We start from the raw sequence: 18754 nt of genomic DNA on the forward strand, positions 1-18754 counted from the left end.
GCATTAAGAAGGAAAAAAATTGGGATGACAACTACACTGCAGAATTTCATGTTTAAGAAGGAAAATTATTCTTAACAGAGATGACAATTCAAAGCCTTAAATAATCTAATGGATTGTTAATTTGCAATCCATTAGATTACTTAAATCCTCAGCAGAAGGCTTGTAAGATTGTGCACAATCTTACTGATCTCATCCTACTTATTTTCTTAAATAAACAGGGAAGTTAATGGTTTTCATATACATGGAATGGTGCTAAAAGAAATTAAAATTATGGGATTTTTGTTTCTTTGGTTTGTTTATGATTTTTCCCAGTGTTATTAATTTTCAGGAAAGGTTAACCCTTTCTGATCTAATTAATTATAAATCCTTTCTGCATCAAAGATAAAAAGTTTGAAGTTTTATTGCTCTCACTGTCTTCATATAAATTCAATACCAATAATATGATCATGAGCTCTAACATTTGCAACATGTAATAATTATTTTGTAATTTATTATATTACTTCCTTGTACAGACAGAGAATGTAAATTTACAAGTGCAATAGCACATTTTGTTACTGGAAAAACATTAATTTTTCTCATGCTTATGATGTGTTTGTGCAGTTCTAGTTAGGTTTGTCAAAGTTTTCATCATAATCCATGCTTTCAGGGATTTATAACCAGTATACCAAATTGCTGCAGTCTTGAATTTCACACAGGATACAGAGTCATAGTGAGGGAGAGAAATTAATTTTATCTTTTTGATATTGTTTTAGTTATCATAGATATATTTTACAGTAACATAATGCAGGTATATAACAAACTCAAGTTTAAAAAATTCCTGTAGTTTTTCAGAGCAATGAAGAATTACTACCCTTTATTTTGACATCACCTGTAATGAAGTGAGCTTTTTGAGGCATACAGAGAATTTACTGTCCAGGGCAATGGAGCCCTGTTTGTCTGGGACGATTGGAAGAAAAGGGTGAAAAAACTGAAGTCACAAATGCTCAGCTGGGAAAAGTAGGGCCTGGAATTTGCAAGTTGAAATTGCCTGCTGGAGGTTAACCCATGGGTACCGTCCAAAAAGACAGCAAAAGCACTATTTGGAGTTAGTGAAAGACACAGCTGAAACATCGAGAGTCACTTAAGAAGTCAAGAACATGATCACTGCAGGCCACTGCCATAGCTCATAAACAGTTCAATAGCAGTTGTGGCCACAAGATTGAGGCAGAACACGCTATTCTGTCTTCTAAAACACATTTGGATAGAGAGAACTGTTTCAGTTTTTATGGTTGAAGTGTCATTGGAATTTCTGTGCCTAGATGAAAGAATTTTGGAAGGATTTCCTTGCTACTTTTCCTAGACTTTTAATCTATTTTTTTCCAAAAAATAACCTTGCCCTAATAAAGTCTTTTAATATTGCTACTGTGTAGGATCCACTAACATCTACCAGTATATGCTAAATTTATTAATCATCATTCAATGATATCTTTTGGTGAATCTTTGTTCTTTTAAGTTCATAAATTGTCTTAATTTCATAGAGGTTGTACTCATAAAAAAAAAAAAAAACAACAGTGGGATGGGGGAATGTAGTTTAACTCATAAAAAAGACTCAGGTCTCAAAAATCCCTTAAGTTCTACCAAAACACAAACAAATTTCTTTTTCCATCCACACTCTTTGTCCTACTTAAGAAATTGCTGTTATAACTCAACATAGTGTAGGTCATTGGACTCTAAGGAAGTCTACTTTCTTCTTTCTTTTTTGTTTTGGTTTTGTTTTGGGGGTTTATTTTTTAATAATTTATTTATTGCATTTATTTTGGATGTTAATTCAATTTCTTTAACAGTCCTTTTGTGTCAAATAAGAGTTATGTTTTGTTCTCTTCTTCCCTTGATGTTCAGTAATTTCTTTTGTGCTTACAATCTGCTTCTGCCAACACCACAGTCAGCATTTAAATGCATTCATGTGCCAGGGACACAGTTCATAGTTTTAAGGAGCAATAACACCCTTCCACCTCAGCCATGGTAAAACTTCGATTTCATTTAAATAACCAAATAGATTTTTTTTCATCCAAATTTTTTCTCAGTGAGAAGAAAGGCACTTCTAGGCTGCATCACATGTGTTGTGCAACCACTATAATAAGTTTCCATGTGCAGTAAACCAAATACATTCAGACTTCCTGCTTATAAATCGAACTAATCTGCAGCCACAATTGATCAATCCTGCCTGCCTGGGATGTTTCATGGTGAACTGTAGTCTGGTTGCAGTCTCTAACTTCATTAGAAGGAATTTTTCAGTGGCATCTCATGTACACATGCAGTAAGTCAGATCTCAGTGAGGCACTTTGCAGAGGTGAGATCACTGACTACGGATAGAGAAAGTGAGAAGAGGTTGAACTGGGAGAAAAAAAATTCCATTGATGCAGACCTTATGGTTTAACTAAAGCTACAGACTATTGAGAGAAACCTTAATTACCTATCAAATAGTTCAAATGTTCAAACAAGACCAAGGGAGCTGCTGACATCCTAGCAATGCCCAGCTAAATACCATGAGCATTAGCGTTGAATTGGTATTTGCAGAGCAATTGTGAGATTGAAAGTGAAAAGAACGTTGTACCTTTTAAAGCACAGCCATTTCTGTACAAAGAACTGTTATCTGATTAAATTTAGGAATATTGACAGGCTGTCCTGAATGAATTAGTTTAGAAATGTGTTTGGCTCCCTTTATTTAAGGCACTTTGTCTTAGATCTCTGGCAGTCCGGTACAAAGGAAACCTCAAAAACAACTTCAGATGACTAGGAAGGCTCCTTTTAAACAGGTGTTATTGAACACACCTTAAATTTTGTTAAGGGTTTCCATGCTCTAATTTGATGATGGAGTTGTGATACAAACTGCTCTCCAAGTTGAAATCTTATTCATGTAACAACATAATTGGAAATTTTAGCATAAATATGGAGGAACTTATATTTCTGGTTTTATAAATCTGTGGATTTGAGAGACTAAAATGGAAATTAAAGGAGCTATTGCTTTCTTCTTTTGTTGATGTATAAGTATTCAGGTGACTGAAATATGGCAATATAACCGGATAGGAAGTCAAACTAATTCCTGCAAACTACAGTAGGTAGTATAGAAGTAAAAAAAGTACAGAAATCTATTTATTTCCCTTAATTATCCATCTGGTGGTAAAATTCTACTGTTTTATTTTTGCTAATTTAAAAATGGTTTGCATGTGATGGAAGTCTCAGGATTGTCATCACTTTTTCATATCTTTATATGTACTTGAATATGCACTTGAATCTATTTAAAATATTTAATTTGTACTCTGACAAAATGCACGTGGGGATTTTTTTCTCTCTCTATCCAGCTAAGTCTAAGGCCACATTTCAGTCACCTGAATCTGGCATCTTAACTTTTAAGATCTATTCTTTGAAACGATTGGAAATAAACAAGTGATATGGTTGTAACATAAATCGTCATTCAATTAGCATATTATGATTCTGAGAAAATATTTTTAATATTTCATTCTTTTTCACAGTTAGCTGCTTATCCATGAACTCACAATTCTGGAGGAGGGGAGTATTTGTTTTTCTAAATAAAATCTGGTTCATTGAAGTAGAGGTAAGTTTGCATTTGCCTTCTGGTTTGTATATAGAATACATAATTTTTGTATTTTCTGTTTCGCTGTTGAAAAAGAGGCACTTGAGATTTTTAGATTTTAATTGTCTTTTTCAGGTCAGCAGTATATGTAATACAAATGAATAGTGAAATACTGTTCAAAAAATCTCTATCAATTCAAATCCCTTTGTTTAAAAAGAATATATACTCAAAATTGAGATAATTCTTAAGCAAATAAAAATCATACTTTAAAAATCTGCTTTTTCTTTTTTCCTCTTTCCCATGCACACATGGTTTCTACTTTAAGATAAAGACAAACTATGGAAAGCTTAATTAATTCACTATGTGGGTAACTACACATACGTGGCAATAATTTAAAAAAAGAAATATTTACGTTCATTGTTTTGTTGCAATTTCATCATTTAGTTAATTTAATGTAGATATAGGAAAAAAGCAATTACTCTTTTTTTTTTAATAATACTTCATGCAAGGGAAAACATGTCTTTTCTGGATACTGGAGCTTTTCTTTCCGTAAGATCTTATTCAGCTCAGCTCTTGGCTTCGTGCTGTGAAGTACTTTTATCAATGACCAAAAAGAAATCATAAAATCATTACTGACGAAATTTGTAAATGGTTTGAAAATTGAGAGAGTAGTAAATAATAAAGAGGATATATTACTCTATAAAGTTGTCTGGATCATTTGACAAGCTGAACATAATCAAACAATATCTGGTTCAATATAGCAGAAAGGGAAGTCATGCATTTAGATCCAAATAAATTAAATTGTATTTACAAAGTGAAACACTCCAGCCTGGAAAACAGTGACACCTAGCAAGAGCTGGGCTAAGCTCTAGTCTACCTAAGCTGGAGATGAGCCCTGGAAATTCAACCTGAGTAGAATCAATCTTTACACAAACATGTCATCAAGTCACAACGCCTACTTTTCAATTGTGCCTTATATTCAGATATAGAAACTGAAGAGCACTTTTATGGGTAGAGGGAGAGACCTGGTTTTCACAAAACAGCCTTCTCACTGGAATACTCACCCAGAACTGCAAACTTTATTTGAGGCTCTTTTTATTCCAAGGGGGATTGAAGCTGTGGGCCTGACCAAGGGGCTATGAAGTATCTCAGGTGTGACTGAAAGTCATGAGCAAATAATGAGATCTGAAATAATACCAGACAAGATTATCATTGCTGAAAATTAAAGAATTAGTTTTCTGGTTCCAGATCCCATTATTGGCTCTGCTTTTTGTACAAGATATGAAATACATTGAATTTTCAGACAATAAATTTTTAAATCCAGTGCTTAAACTTATGGAATAAAGTTGGGTGCTTTCCAGTGTTCTTCCTATCTGGCACATGGGAGAAATGCTCAAGGGTATAGAGACCATCTTTTTTTTTTTTTTCCTTTGATCTTGCTAGTGAAATGGAAAGACTTGAGAAAGAATGAACAGATTCTGTGAGTCAAAATCAGTTTGTTGGACTGGTGTTGATAGCAGGCAATAACTTTCACAATCATGGATCCCTCTCTGAGTATCAAGGACTGCTTAGAATATGTGAGATTCAGTTGGCAAATGTGTAAAGGATCTTCTAAACTAGCAAACACACAGCAAGAGGGAGAAGGGTTAGTGATCAGTGTTTGCCTCTTCCTTAGAAAATTAAGTATGTCCTGGCTTTAGAAAAGTACAGATTCTGGAAAGTGTGCTGGTCCTGCTACACAGGAAATTTCACTAGATAACAAACTGCCTCCTTCTCTCAATGGAAGTTACTCACTCTATAAATTTTTCCCTGTGGTTTTCTAAGGCAGCTTCAGAAACATAAGTTGTTTGAATTAATTTGAAAAACGAACTTGAATGAACTCATTTTGGCAAACTTTGCCTCTATGTCTGTGGGAGTTGGAGTTTTCCAGAGAACAGCAATCCCAGAGTGAACATTTACCACAGAGGCACATTAAAAGACATCTCTCACTGTGAAGAAACAGGAATAGCTATGAAATGTTTTAATAGATTAATTATATTAAATAGCAACGCAAGTCTTTAATATTTTTTTTTTTTAAAAACAGATCACTTCTGTACAAACCACATATAATCTAACAGACATCAAAGACATTTTAAAGGTTTTTTTTTTTTTAATGTGATAACTATGAGTCCATTATTAAATTATTTGAAAGAGGAAGTTTGGAGGTTTGGCATTACCTAGCCTCCAAATCAACCTTCTGCTTGAATTCCAGTAGATTAATTCCATCCTTACATTTTATTATAATCTTTTCACAGGGGTAATCAGGACCCAAAATGGCATAATTCATTTAAATAGAACCAATTCAACACCACTGTTGGCAAACCGAAATTTGGAAAATTTAGACATTATATTTGAAAAATATAAAGTTGTGATTTCAGACTGAAAAAGATAATTTGATTTATCAGTCAGCACTCTATGTCAATGAAGATCAGATTGATAATATTATGCCCTGGTTTTTTGACTCTCTGAAAAAAAAAAATCCTCTTCTATTCTGTTTTGTAGTGCTTGCTCACTTGTGAGGTAAATAAAAAACTAAAAGACAATAAACTTTCCTGTTATAGATCAGACACAGAAGTGTGTAAACCATTCACTATTATTTACCAGAAAGTACATTAAATCTCCTTTTCCCTTTCCAAGACAGGCTTATTATGTCATACAGTAGTGATAAAATATTTTATGAGGCATTGGGAGTAAAAACCTATGGCTGTTGCTACAATTAACATTGATTATGCTATACATTGGGTAGATTTATATAAAGCTGAAGGTAATCTAAATACTGAGATTTATATTACTATGATTTATTTTTAAACAATATTGCACTGATTTTCAGCTCTATAAACCAGTAGATCTCCATAGCTTTTAGTAAAACTTACTGAATTTTTCTGCCTAAGACTCTGGTCTTCATTCTGTGTGAAAGTCCATAAAGTTCCTCTTTAAAAAAAAACCAAAATAATGCATCATACTGTATTTTTAATGTTCTAACCTTCATAATTTTTCACAGGTTTTTATTGTTTCCTTTTCCTTTTTTATAACAACATTTTTAAAAAAATTAAATGCTTCCCTGCCAAAATATATTTTAAGTAGTTTGCTTTTGTGAGAATTAGAGAGTAAATTAAAATTATCATTAAAATATTTATAATATTATAAAAACATAAAAATATTATTAATATTTTAAACAAACCTAATTTATATTTTATAGCCATGACTAGCTATCTATATACAAGGCAAGCTGTTCACACCAAAATTAGGTGCCTTACTCCCCCTGACTGTGTCATACTCCTTTGGATTGAAATATTAAGAACGTGGTCATACTTTTTTCTTTTTTCACCAAAATAAAATTTTTAAACGTCATAACAGTTCAGATTTTACTTTTGCATTCCTAATTTTCTTTTGTTATTTTTTGCCTGAATTTTTTTGATGGTTTGAATGTTTGTATATGCCTAGGTTCATATTAGTAAGATCATAATATTTTGATGCTGAATGGACCTTAGCACAGGCCTAGTGGACAGATATTAATAAGAACTATGCACGTAAATAAAGGTAGTGGTGCTTTTAAGTTACCTCTGAAACAAGGTAGTCATTTTGCTACAATTTCTGCAAATGTTTAAATAAAATAAATGTACGCCACGTATTTAAAAGCCAGGATAGTTAAAATCCATTCTTTTGTCAAACAGTACCTGTTTAGAAATATGGTTACCCTTGAAATAAATCTTGGTTAACTTATTTATACAGCTCAAGATCAAATAATGGTTGAAGATGGGGCTATGAGAGACTGCAGGGAAAGGAGTGAGATATAAACTTCTACACGTTTGTGCTTTGCTTGAACAGATTTTTTCTACAGCTAGGCTATAATTTCTGTGAATTAAGGTATGAAATGGCCAAAGACACAGAGATCAGGCTGTTAATATACCATTGTAAATTCTGCAGAATAGATATTAGAACTATCAGTAGTGTTCTTTGTATTTTTATTAGAAAAATTATACTATGTGGAATGTTGGAAACTATCACTACACCTGATTGGAATTCAACTAATAATTTCAGCCAAAATATTAGCAGTAATGGAGTTCAGGATTTCAAAACATGCTCATATACTTTATTTCCAAAATTCTCTAACAAATAGCATAGAAACTCCATTTTATTTACCTTACAAAAATGTCAGGGTTCTGTTTGCTTTAAATATTTTTCATTTTCAGGTTCACTTACACTTGAGCAAAAAATACCCAAAACTCAGAAAAAGGAGTACAAAAATTAAACAAACTCTTTTATATTGAGTAGGAGATGTTTGAAATACCTGTTCTAACATTTCTTTCCACTTGTGTATGGTCCAAACCCTGATATAGATCTATTTCAGTTCTCCTGGGCTTTTTCTTTATTTTACAGGTCTTCAATGTGGCCTGAACAATGAATTTTAAATGAGTCCATTGTTTACATCACTCTATCCTGGAATCCAAACATTCAAACATTCAGACTTGTTGCTTGTCATGAATGTTTATTACATGCTGTTTTCTTTGCTACAGTCATATTGCATTTCATTTACGAAGATTTATAGGAAGATTTTTTTTTTTCACAAATACTGCAGTTGTAATCATACCTGATTAGTTAGTTGAGTGCCAACTACTTTATGTGGGAACAACTGTATAATGTGAGAGCAATTAAGTGATTAGTTTATTTCTTCTAAGCTTAAGCATTATCAAGAGACCACAAACTGCAGGTTATAGGGTAATTTTTTTCAGCAACTTTATATGTTGCCATCATGTGATATTAACTATTTTACCATGTTGTTAAGCAATTGTGCTGGGTTCTGAAATAGGAGCCAATTTTTTTGGAATGACAATATTTTGTCTTGATGTGTGCTGGCCTTGTGGAATATCTTATGGCTGTCTGTGCTGCGAGCGGTGCAGAGCTTTCCCAGTATATCAGAGAAAGAGTTAGCTGTAGACCTATAATGAGTATAGTCATTTTAGCAGAGCTGCAGCAAGCCAGTTCCTCCTATCTTTGAGATAATTTCTTATGGTGTTGTATAAGGCTGACACTTCAATGCTGTTTCAGGATCTGAGCTAGCATCTCCCCATGACAGTGTGTCACTTCAGATAGAGATTTAGGCTGGCTGAGAGCTGGTCAGGGGATTTCCTACACTGTGTTACATTACACAGTGTATTCATGACCATCAGTTTCATTAATATTTTATTTTGGCAGTATGCATACTGATACCCACTGGTGTCAGTGGAAGTTTTGGTAAAGATTTGCAAACAGATTATTTCTGGCTTTAAGAGCCCATAAATTATTCTTTTTTTTTTTTTTTTTTTTTTTTTTTTTTTTTTTTTTTTTCCATTTAAATGCTACTTAACTCGGTAAAGCAAGGAAAAAACCCCAGAGGATTGCACAAGTGATTCTCTGTGATTCTGTGTCACTGTGCCTGAAAGTTATAACAAAAAAACAGGTGCAGCTCTAATTACAGTATCTTAAAAAGCAGACATTCTCAAAAGCTACTCATGTGGGATCCTAATTGTAACTAAACTCTTGAAAAAAACACAACACTTAATTTTTGAGATGTGAGCTATTAAGAACTAGCTCAAATTTCCCAGTTTTCACCTGTAGTATCCATTTCTAAAAGCCTTTTGCATTATCACTGATTGGTTCATCACACCTTTCAGTTGAAAGAAACCCACCCCAGCTAATTTTCTGTTCAGTTTTAGTGACAAACTCATACTTGAAGTTCATATCAAACTGAAAATACCTTACTGATTTGAATTAACAAGGCTTGTACTAATTTCCCACAATTTATAAATAGCACAGACATGCTCTTTTGGGTCAATATAGAAACTATTTTGGTACAGTAAATGTTACAACTACCAGTCATAATGTTTTGCTCTGCTTTCATTCCTGTTATTTTCCATCTATGTTGCTGATGTCAGCAAATTCATTAGATGCAACTGAACAAACTTTCATGAATGGTGAAGGAATTTTTACCTCTACCTATACTTTACCTCACTAACACTTTTGAAACATTTTGACTGTTACCTTGCAAGGAGCAGGTACAAACCTACTCAAGATTCATTGAAATAAGACTAACTGATACTGAAAGCTAAGGAAAACAGATTGCAATGACCAGCAAATGGTGATCACAACATTTTATGTTGTGAATTCCCAGTCTGTGAATAACTCTTTAACTAGAATAAATCAGCATAGGAACAATGATTCCAATGAATAGTAATGATTCATCTCAGTTTTCAGTTAGTCTATATATTTGTACTAATTTATGTATTGTGCATTTTTTTCCTTTTATTTTTATCAACTTTGGTTACAGTAAATGGATTTGAAAACATAAACAATAATAAAACTGTTTAACTCTTAGTGGTTCCTCTACTCCAATTCTAGGGTTCAAAGTTCATATTTAAGAATGAGTTACTAATCCTAGAAGTTAATTATAAGTTATGAAAGGAAATACCTACAACAATTTTAAGATGAGAATCTAAGGATACACAAATATTTTCTTGGTTATAATTTTTTTCTATATATTTTCAAGACAAAAGAAAATATACCTAGAACTGTTGCCTATTCAGAGTCATGAGGAGACCAACGATGAGTTGCGTTTCTCAAGACTCTGTATTGGGACCAGAGCTATCTAACATCTTTGTTGGTGACATGGACAGTGGGATTGAATGCAGCCTCATCAAGTTTGCTGACAACACCAAGCTATGTCATATTATTGAATTTTCTATCATCTCTTTTCCAGGACAGAGACAAACCAACCATGCACCAGTCACTGGAGCTTTTCCCAACTAGAGCTGAAATTCAGCAGTGTCTTGTCACTTGTTTTATCTGTAGTGGACAGAAATTAATGTTAATGTTAACATTTGATGACTGATACTGTGAGAAAAAAAAAATCAAAGGCCATTTAGTTTATAGTTATGTCCTTCATCTCCAGTATGGGTGTATGTAATTGTCTTACGCAATTCAAAAAACAGAATGGAGGGAATAAAATCCACCAAAGAGTCTAAAATCCATAGCTTTCATATAAAAGCTTTGGCCATGACAAATACTCACAGATATAAAGTTCTCTCTCATTTATATCAGTGATCAATGAGAATAGTTCAGTAAGCAAAGAAGTTATATTGATGCTTGGCTAAATAAAAAAAATAATTTCTCATGTCAGTAACTCCTACACCCATTCATTGTATCAGCTGAAGACAGGCAGCAGACTTCGGACACATTTAATGAATACGCGCTCTTGTGTTTGTGTGCTATTACATTTCTAGGGCAGTAGAGATAAGACAGAGCACAAAACAATGTAATGCAAATATGTGACCAGTCAGGTTTGCAATAAAGAAGCACTGAAACAAATAGCTTTTCATCGTACCTCGTGTTTCATTGAACCTTCTCATAGTAAATTTAATGCAAAAATCTATAAATAATAAAAAAACCTAAAGGACATATACTGTACTTGATCTCAAATTAAGAGATATTGCCACCACTATAGAAGATTGTCAAAAGACTGTGGTCTCCTGCTACCAAACACTGTAAACACTGAGGTGAAGCCAAGAAATTTATTTTCTAACATCAATCTTTTGACAAAATTCTATTACAATGACTTTATTTCTAATACACCAAATGATAGATGCATATATAATAACGATCTTTTGACAAAATTCTATTACAATCACTTTAATACACCAAATGATAGATGCATATATAATAACTTTACATGATGGATGTTGATGCTTTAAACTGACAACAGCTTGCACTGGTATCATTGCCCTACTATGTATGGATTGGCTACAACTCAAATAACAGGTACATCGTGCCTTTCATGCATTGAAAGACTGATCTACCAATAGAAGGAGCATTTTATCCCTATTATTATCCCTTGTTTTGACAATTTATATATTTTCTTTTCCATTATCTGAAGTAATTTTTTTAATTAATATTTCTGTTTAAAGGTTGAAGGGCATAGATAAATCATCTACCTGTTTTAAGATACCTTCTGTCTTTATAAGCTGTTCAATAACTGAACATAGTGTGAGAAGGTGAGAAAACCACAAACTGAAACGCACATTTTTGGACCAAAAGAACAGGCAATGAGAAGAGGAAGGAAAATAATCTAGGTAGACTCCAACTCAACTCATAGCATACGTCCTTTTGTACAGGATTGCTGATAAGCAAGAACTTTATTTTCTTGCTTTACCAGAGTACAGAAATATCAGACTGTGATTTGGAGAAAAACAATTCCTGTTTGGTTTTTTTTCCTTAACTGCAGATTCTGAGGCTAGTATGTAGTGGAATAAAAGATACTCACTGTTTGTTTAATCTCAATGTAATACTCACTGATTTCAGTGAGATTTTGCATTCATGAAAGAAAACCAAACCAGACTACCAGAATTTACTGGGGGAGGGGGAGAGGGGGTGTGTTATGTCAAGTATTGCATCAGTTTTAATCCTGCACACTACCATGAGATGACATAGAAAGTGATGACATAATGTTTGATGACAGTAATTTTTAACAAAAGATTTTTAAGAAAAGTATTAAGCTTTTTATAAAATGCACATTCCATTTTAAGGAGCAGAAATTCAGGATAGAATACTGAAATAGTATGGTAAACTTGAGAATAATGAAAATTGTATTAAACACAGTTTTTAGTTTTTAATGGTACTCAAACCAGTATCCCATCTTCTCACAGGCACTAATTAATTTATGATCACAATATTCTGTAAAGACAAACTTTTGCACAGATTTAGTAAAAGGAAATGAAGATCAGTTATTAATATCACTTAACTTCACCCATCTTAATACAATGACTAAGATAAAACTTTGAATACAGAGATTAGTACCAGCAGTGGCACAATTGCTGCAGTTACTAGTAGACAATGTAAATATCTAATAGCCTCTTAGAGAACATTTCAGAAGTGTGGACTGAGTATCTTGGCACATGGCTTCTGACAAATCTCATCATGGGAAATACTTCCACAAGCTTCACAGGATGTCTCATTCCACTTTTGGACATTGCAATTGCCCAGAAAAAGAGAAGTATTTTACCTGACTTTTTGTAAGTGTATATATCCTTTTGTACATCTTACTAGCTACAAATAGTAACTACTTGCTACTGAATAATCTCCTGAACCAGAAAGGAGAATGTTTTTTTTTTCCTCTTGTTCTTGTCTCTTTGAGGAGCCCTTAGTGTTAGTTCTTAGTCTCTAAGGTAGACAGACATAGATCAGCTTTTTTAGGTTCTATGGAATCCTAATTACTTTTATGAAAGGTTTACTTAATGGACATCATGAAGAATGATAGTAAGAAATAATATTTTGACTGATGTATGATAATGTATGGTATGAATGTGGTGAATTTCTATATGGGGCATCTCATTGCTTATTTCCTGGTCTTACTGCTGACAATTTGAATATGTTGATTACTATAAAGACACTTAAAGCCAGTAGTATAACCTCACCAAAAGAAATGTTAACAAATAAAGGTATATTCAAAGGGACCATATTGAACCCTTTCAGAATACAAAACACCCACAGTGACTTCAGCAGCAGTTGTCTGTGTTGAATAGCTGTTTGTTAGGAATCACAGAATTTGTTCTGAACTATAATCAGTTTTTTTCACAGCTATAGCAGTGAATGTCAAAAACTCAGTGTTTCCTACTTGTATCATTTCCTGTTCATTTTAGTAGTATCTTATATTTAGAGTCAGAACTATCACAATAAATGTAACTATTAAGCACTAAGTAACTTGCACTTCTTCAAATAGTATGCATATCTATATTATTACAACTATAACCAAAAAGAATGTTTTTAATAGATTACTTATAATTAAGTTAGAATATTTGCCATCATAATAATCTGTGAACCTTTGTAGACACAGACTAGAAGACTGTGTACCACACATGAGACTTCTTAAACACAGAGAACATGCAGATAAAATTTGTTTATATGCAGCAAGCAGAGGATAGATCAAGTAAACTTTTATGTTGAGGTTTGGAAGGAAATGCATGGTAGGAAACTTGATGTGAGTGGTGTAGTATGACAGCTCACAGCTGACTGAAAGAAACAGTTTGGGGATTCAAAGGTGAACTTAAACTGGGGATCAGAAGCTGAATTAGTTTGTGCAAAATGGCGTGGCTGGGAACTGAGGAACTGGATCTATATATTAACAAAGTCAGTGATAACAACAACCATTGCATTCGGTGGATGCAGGAATCAGTGTCACGAGAAGGAGCAAAATCTTTTCATTCACTTCAGCTGTAACTAGCACAGAGAGATCAGGCAGGTATGGAAAGGAGACCTGTTCTATCTTTAAAAGCCAGACACTTATAAGCAAAAGTTCACAGTTACCGCCATAGTTTATCTGCTGCAGCCATTCCCAGCTCCATCCTGAAAGATGCACTGAGCAAAGCAATGACAAGCATACTAATATTTTAGAGGTAATGTTACTCTTGAATGACCACATACTCGTAGACAGGTTTGGGGTTTTTTACTCAGTACTACTCATCTTATGTGTTATTGTCTTTTGTTATCGCCAATTTCACCATCAGTAATAGAACTTTTAGAATTTGTTATGGAAATCCTATGTAAGAACACAAAAAAAGAAATGCCTATAAGTTGGATTTTCATAGTGGAATTATATTTCAAGTTCCAAATGAAGCTCTGGAATGTATTTAACTAAACATATATTGACCGTTGGACACTTTGGGCCCAAAAAATTTAGAAGGGATATGTGAAATTTTAAAACAAGAACTTCTAAATCATAATATTCTGGTACAATATAATAATTAATATACTATTCAGTGTGCCATCTAAAACTACAGATATGACAATTAAAAATCAGAAAAAGGAAGGAATAACATCGAGATATAAATGCTTAAGTCTATGTCTTGTCTGATTATTTCCCTGGATTTGTTTTTACTTAAGAATATTTTATATCTTATAAACAGATATTTTAAAATGCACGCTAAAAAACAGGGCTACTATAATAACTGATATCATTCACAAAAACTGTCATAATTTTTAAATATTCAGAGTGTTTTATATATTTAAAAAAGATGTATTGAAGATGGACATCTGCTATCACTGGGTGTGCTGAGTGAACTAGATTGGAAATGTAAGATACTGACTCTGTAAAAGGACTTTGTTATACCATAAATCTGATATTAAGTGCAATAAAAATACAAGATTATTTGAAATTGAATTATTAATTTAAAGGAGCAGAATGAGTAATGAATTCCAAACCTGAGTTTTAAATCCAAAATTACATTAATTTTAAGTACGTTAACTATTTTTACCAGACTAATTTATTGCAATTGAAGGACTGTGTATGACTGACTAGTCCAAACCACGAAACACTAACTTATTATTAGGCGTACTAAAAATCATACTGTTAAATATGATCACCATTCAGTACAGGTTAGGACTGCGGATTTCCACCAATATCTCTTGATGCTAAGTGAGGCTGAAAGAGTAAGTGATCTTTCAGTTAAATAGCTGAAGTTAATTATAAAATACTTTCTAAATGAAAAAAAAATTATTATTTTCTTCTATAAGTAAAGAATAATTAACTCTCTACATGGAATCTTGCATGTCACCCATATTGGTTATTCAGAGTTAGTTATGTGAGTACAGGAAAAGAAATAGCATACTAATTTCTGAAAAATTATGATGTTGCCCTTATTTGGTATACAGAACCCTCAGACAAAGCCTTCATCCTGTTTTAAGATTACATTTCTCTTCAAAACCATCTACTGATGTTGACCATATGGACTTTTGATGACAGAACAAAAAAGTGAGTACTGGGAAATCAAGACAATTCTATGATTTACGCCGACAGTTTTTCACATTTTTGTGAATGAGCAGATACAATTTGCAGAGGGAGTAGGCACTTTTTTCGCCCCCTTTTTAGGTGAGGATCTGAATCTTCAAGCTAAAGAATATCTCCTATGTGCTTCCCATTGGGATAAATTAGTATTTCAGCTTTTATAATATACAAAGTGAAGAAGTTCTATCACAAAGAAACGGTAATTCAAAATGCCCTTTCCCATATTAGTGAGACAATTTCAGTGCAGGTTGAGAGAGCCAAGACTTAAAAGAACTTCTCAGATGAATCAAAGGCAAAAATTGGCTCATATTGTCTCATATCTCAGTAAAGCATCTTGTAGTGTACCCTGGACACAGTCAGAGTTGCTGGACAAAAGAAGCAGACCAAAGCAATAATTTCTTCCTCCAGCTCTGTGAATGCAATTTTGGAGTAGAATTAGAGAAATCCAGCTTAAGCAAATTGAATTTATTGAATTCTAATTGGGATTAGAAAAAAGTTTAAAGTTTGTACACACAAAAGCAATTTCTATACATATTTGAAGTCTGGCATTGCTTGCCCTTTCCATTTCTGTTTCCTCATGCTGAAATGTCAAAGACAACTCTTTGAAAGGCCTATGACTTAAGCATGCTCATGAAAGTAGTCTCAAATTAAAGTGCATTTCCTTTGCAGTCGCAGCTGAAAATAATATTCTTTTTTGTTTGTTTGTTGACATTCTACAATGCTGTATATTATTAGTAGCATATTATTAATAATAATAATTATAAATAAATCATAATTATTAATATTATTTCTTCTTTCCTCAAAGCATTCATATCTACATTTTGTCAAAGAGCTTAAATAAGCAACATAGTGCTAATGAAACAAAAAAGTGACCCCTCTGGTAAGAAAGTAAAAAACAAGAACATTCTATTGTTCTATTCCATGAGAAAAAATTTTACTTCACAAAAATCCCGAGCATAAAACATGTACTCTAGCCATTATTGTACAGGAGTGCACGTACATATAGCTATCCAAAATATCAGTATTGAACTAGTTTTAATTAATGCTCTTGTTAAACAAAGCATCAAACAACAGCTCTTTTACTTCACAAGCATTATATTAGTTTCAAAGGGAATTACTAGAGTACTCAATTTAAAGGTGAATTCACAGTTTACAGTGTATTAGTACAACTATTAACTATGAGCATGAGCTTGTTTTCTTGCGCTGTAATGTAAATTGTTCTTCTCTTGGGCTGAATTTTGTTTTAATTCTTAAAAAAATAAAAGGTTGCTCAACATAGACTTCCTCAGAAAACAAACAACACTGCAACCTTTGGATAATTCTTTATGTCCTTAGTGGAGTTTCATTTCCTTTGAAGTCTATTCAGTTCAAGTTTTGCTGCTGACAGTTAAAACATGGTACAGCTCTGATCAGAACAGATTACCAGCCAACCTTTCATATTCTGTTCCTCTTATTATCCTGATACTTGTCATCATGTTTTTCCCACATCCTTTTCACAGTTGCCTTTTCTGTGTACAGCTACACACGTTGTTACATCACCTTGCTTCATTCAGCAGCCCAGCTGCAGTAGTTTGGCCCTCAAAGGGAAAATAATGCTAGTAACATTTATGTCCATTTGGTTAAACCATTTACTATTATGTTTTGTGGTTTACAGAAGAGATGAAAGCCAGGGGAAAATAGTATTAAGATGGAATAGACAAAATGTCCATGTGCTGTGACAGGCCTTCAAAGGAAGGCTACAAACCAGAAGGATCATTTTGCTGATTACAGTGTACTCCAAATGTCATTGTGAAACTTCTCTAACCACTAAGTACGGTACCTTACACCTATCAAAGTGATAAAAATATCTCATAAGATTAGATAAAAGCACAGCAAGCAAAAAGTACAGCATTTTATTAGGTTTATTAAGTTTACCTATATTAGAAGCTTAAAAAAAGTCTTTTCATAAAAGCTTATTAGTCTTCAGTTCCCATTTTCCCTTTCATTACAAGGAAAAATGTCTCTTTGGAGAAAGACATGAAAGAATGACTGTTCCTGGCAGTGCACTGGCACATCCCATCTCATAGTACTTGGTCCAATCCAGTGCACACAAGGAAAAAGTAAGTGGAAAGAAATCCAGGATTGTGTGTGTTCAAATATGTGTGGGTCAGTAAAGCGCATCAATGTGACTTGTACTTAGAAATCTCAGAAAACACAATAATCTGTTGCTATGATGCTGATATAAATATATGTTTCAATAAACTAAAATTATCTTTTCAAGATTTTTATTATAGAATAAATGAGAGGGAAAGTAGTATCTACCCACCATCTCCTAAAATTGAGAACTTCCCACAAACTTTTCATTACCTATAAATGCTGGAGGTCTGTATACTGGCAAGAGATGGCATTAAAAACAGAAGAAGGTTACAGTAAGTAGAGGTGTTCTGTCTTTCACAGATATGTGTCTTTGATCATGTTCTTGGTCCTCCTCTGGACTTGCTCCCACAGGTTCACATCCTTCTTGTCTTGGGGGCCCCAGAGGTCAATGTGGTAATCCAGGTGAGATTTCGTGAGAGCAGAGAGGGAGAATCATCTCCCTTTACCTGATGGTCTTGTTACTTTTGAAGCAGTCCAGGATATATCTGGCTCTCTAGGCTATGGGCACATATTGTCAGCTCTTGTTGAGCTTGTCATTCACCAACAACCCCAAGTCCTTCTCAGGGCTGCTCTTAATCCATTCTTCTATTACTAAAAGGTGTAAATATATAGCTAGAAAGGTTACTCAACATCTGGAACTTCCAATAGACAGTGAAACTAATAAAATTATATTATTCAGAGTATGCTGTGATTTTTCTATGGTGTACTGTAACTCATGAAAGAATAGCAACAGTGGCTGGACCAGACAATAATTTTATTTAAGAAGCAAGGACATGACTAGGAGGTTTTTAGACCAGTTTGTTAAGTTTCATAGCCCTTCTGAGGAAAGGTATTTGATAGACAATTTCCATTGAGAGTCTAGATTTCAGGATGTGTCTCTTCTGCTTAAATCTTGCTGTGTACAAATAACTTCCTTGTGCATATGCAGAAGCTAGGATTTATCCTTTTAGAGTTAAAGGTGTTAAAGGTCTTATGAATAGAAACGACTTAAAAAATTATCCCAAAGTGTTTCTTTTTTTGTATTATGTTCCAAGCAAGGAAATATTATTTTCTTACACTTGATATGCTGGTAACTAATACAGTTAATATTTTAATATCAGTCTTAAGATCTTTATACTATAGAAATTAGAGGAAAAAAAAACATAAGGAAAATAGAGCAATGCTCCTCTCCTCTCCTCTCCTCTCCTCTCCTC

The sequence above is a fragment of the Corvus brachyrhynchos genome, unplaced genomic scaffold (assembly GCF_000691975.1).
Source record: "Corvus brachyrhynchos isolate BGI_N302 unplaced genomic scaffold, ASM69197v1 scaffold202, whole genome shotgun sequence".
NCBI classification, from domain to species: domain Eukaryota; kingdom Metazoa; phylum Chordata; class Aves; order Passeriformes; family Corvidae; genus Corvus; species Corvus brachyrhynchos.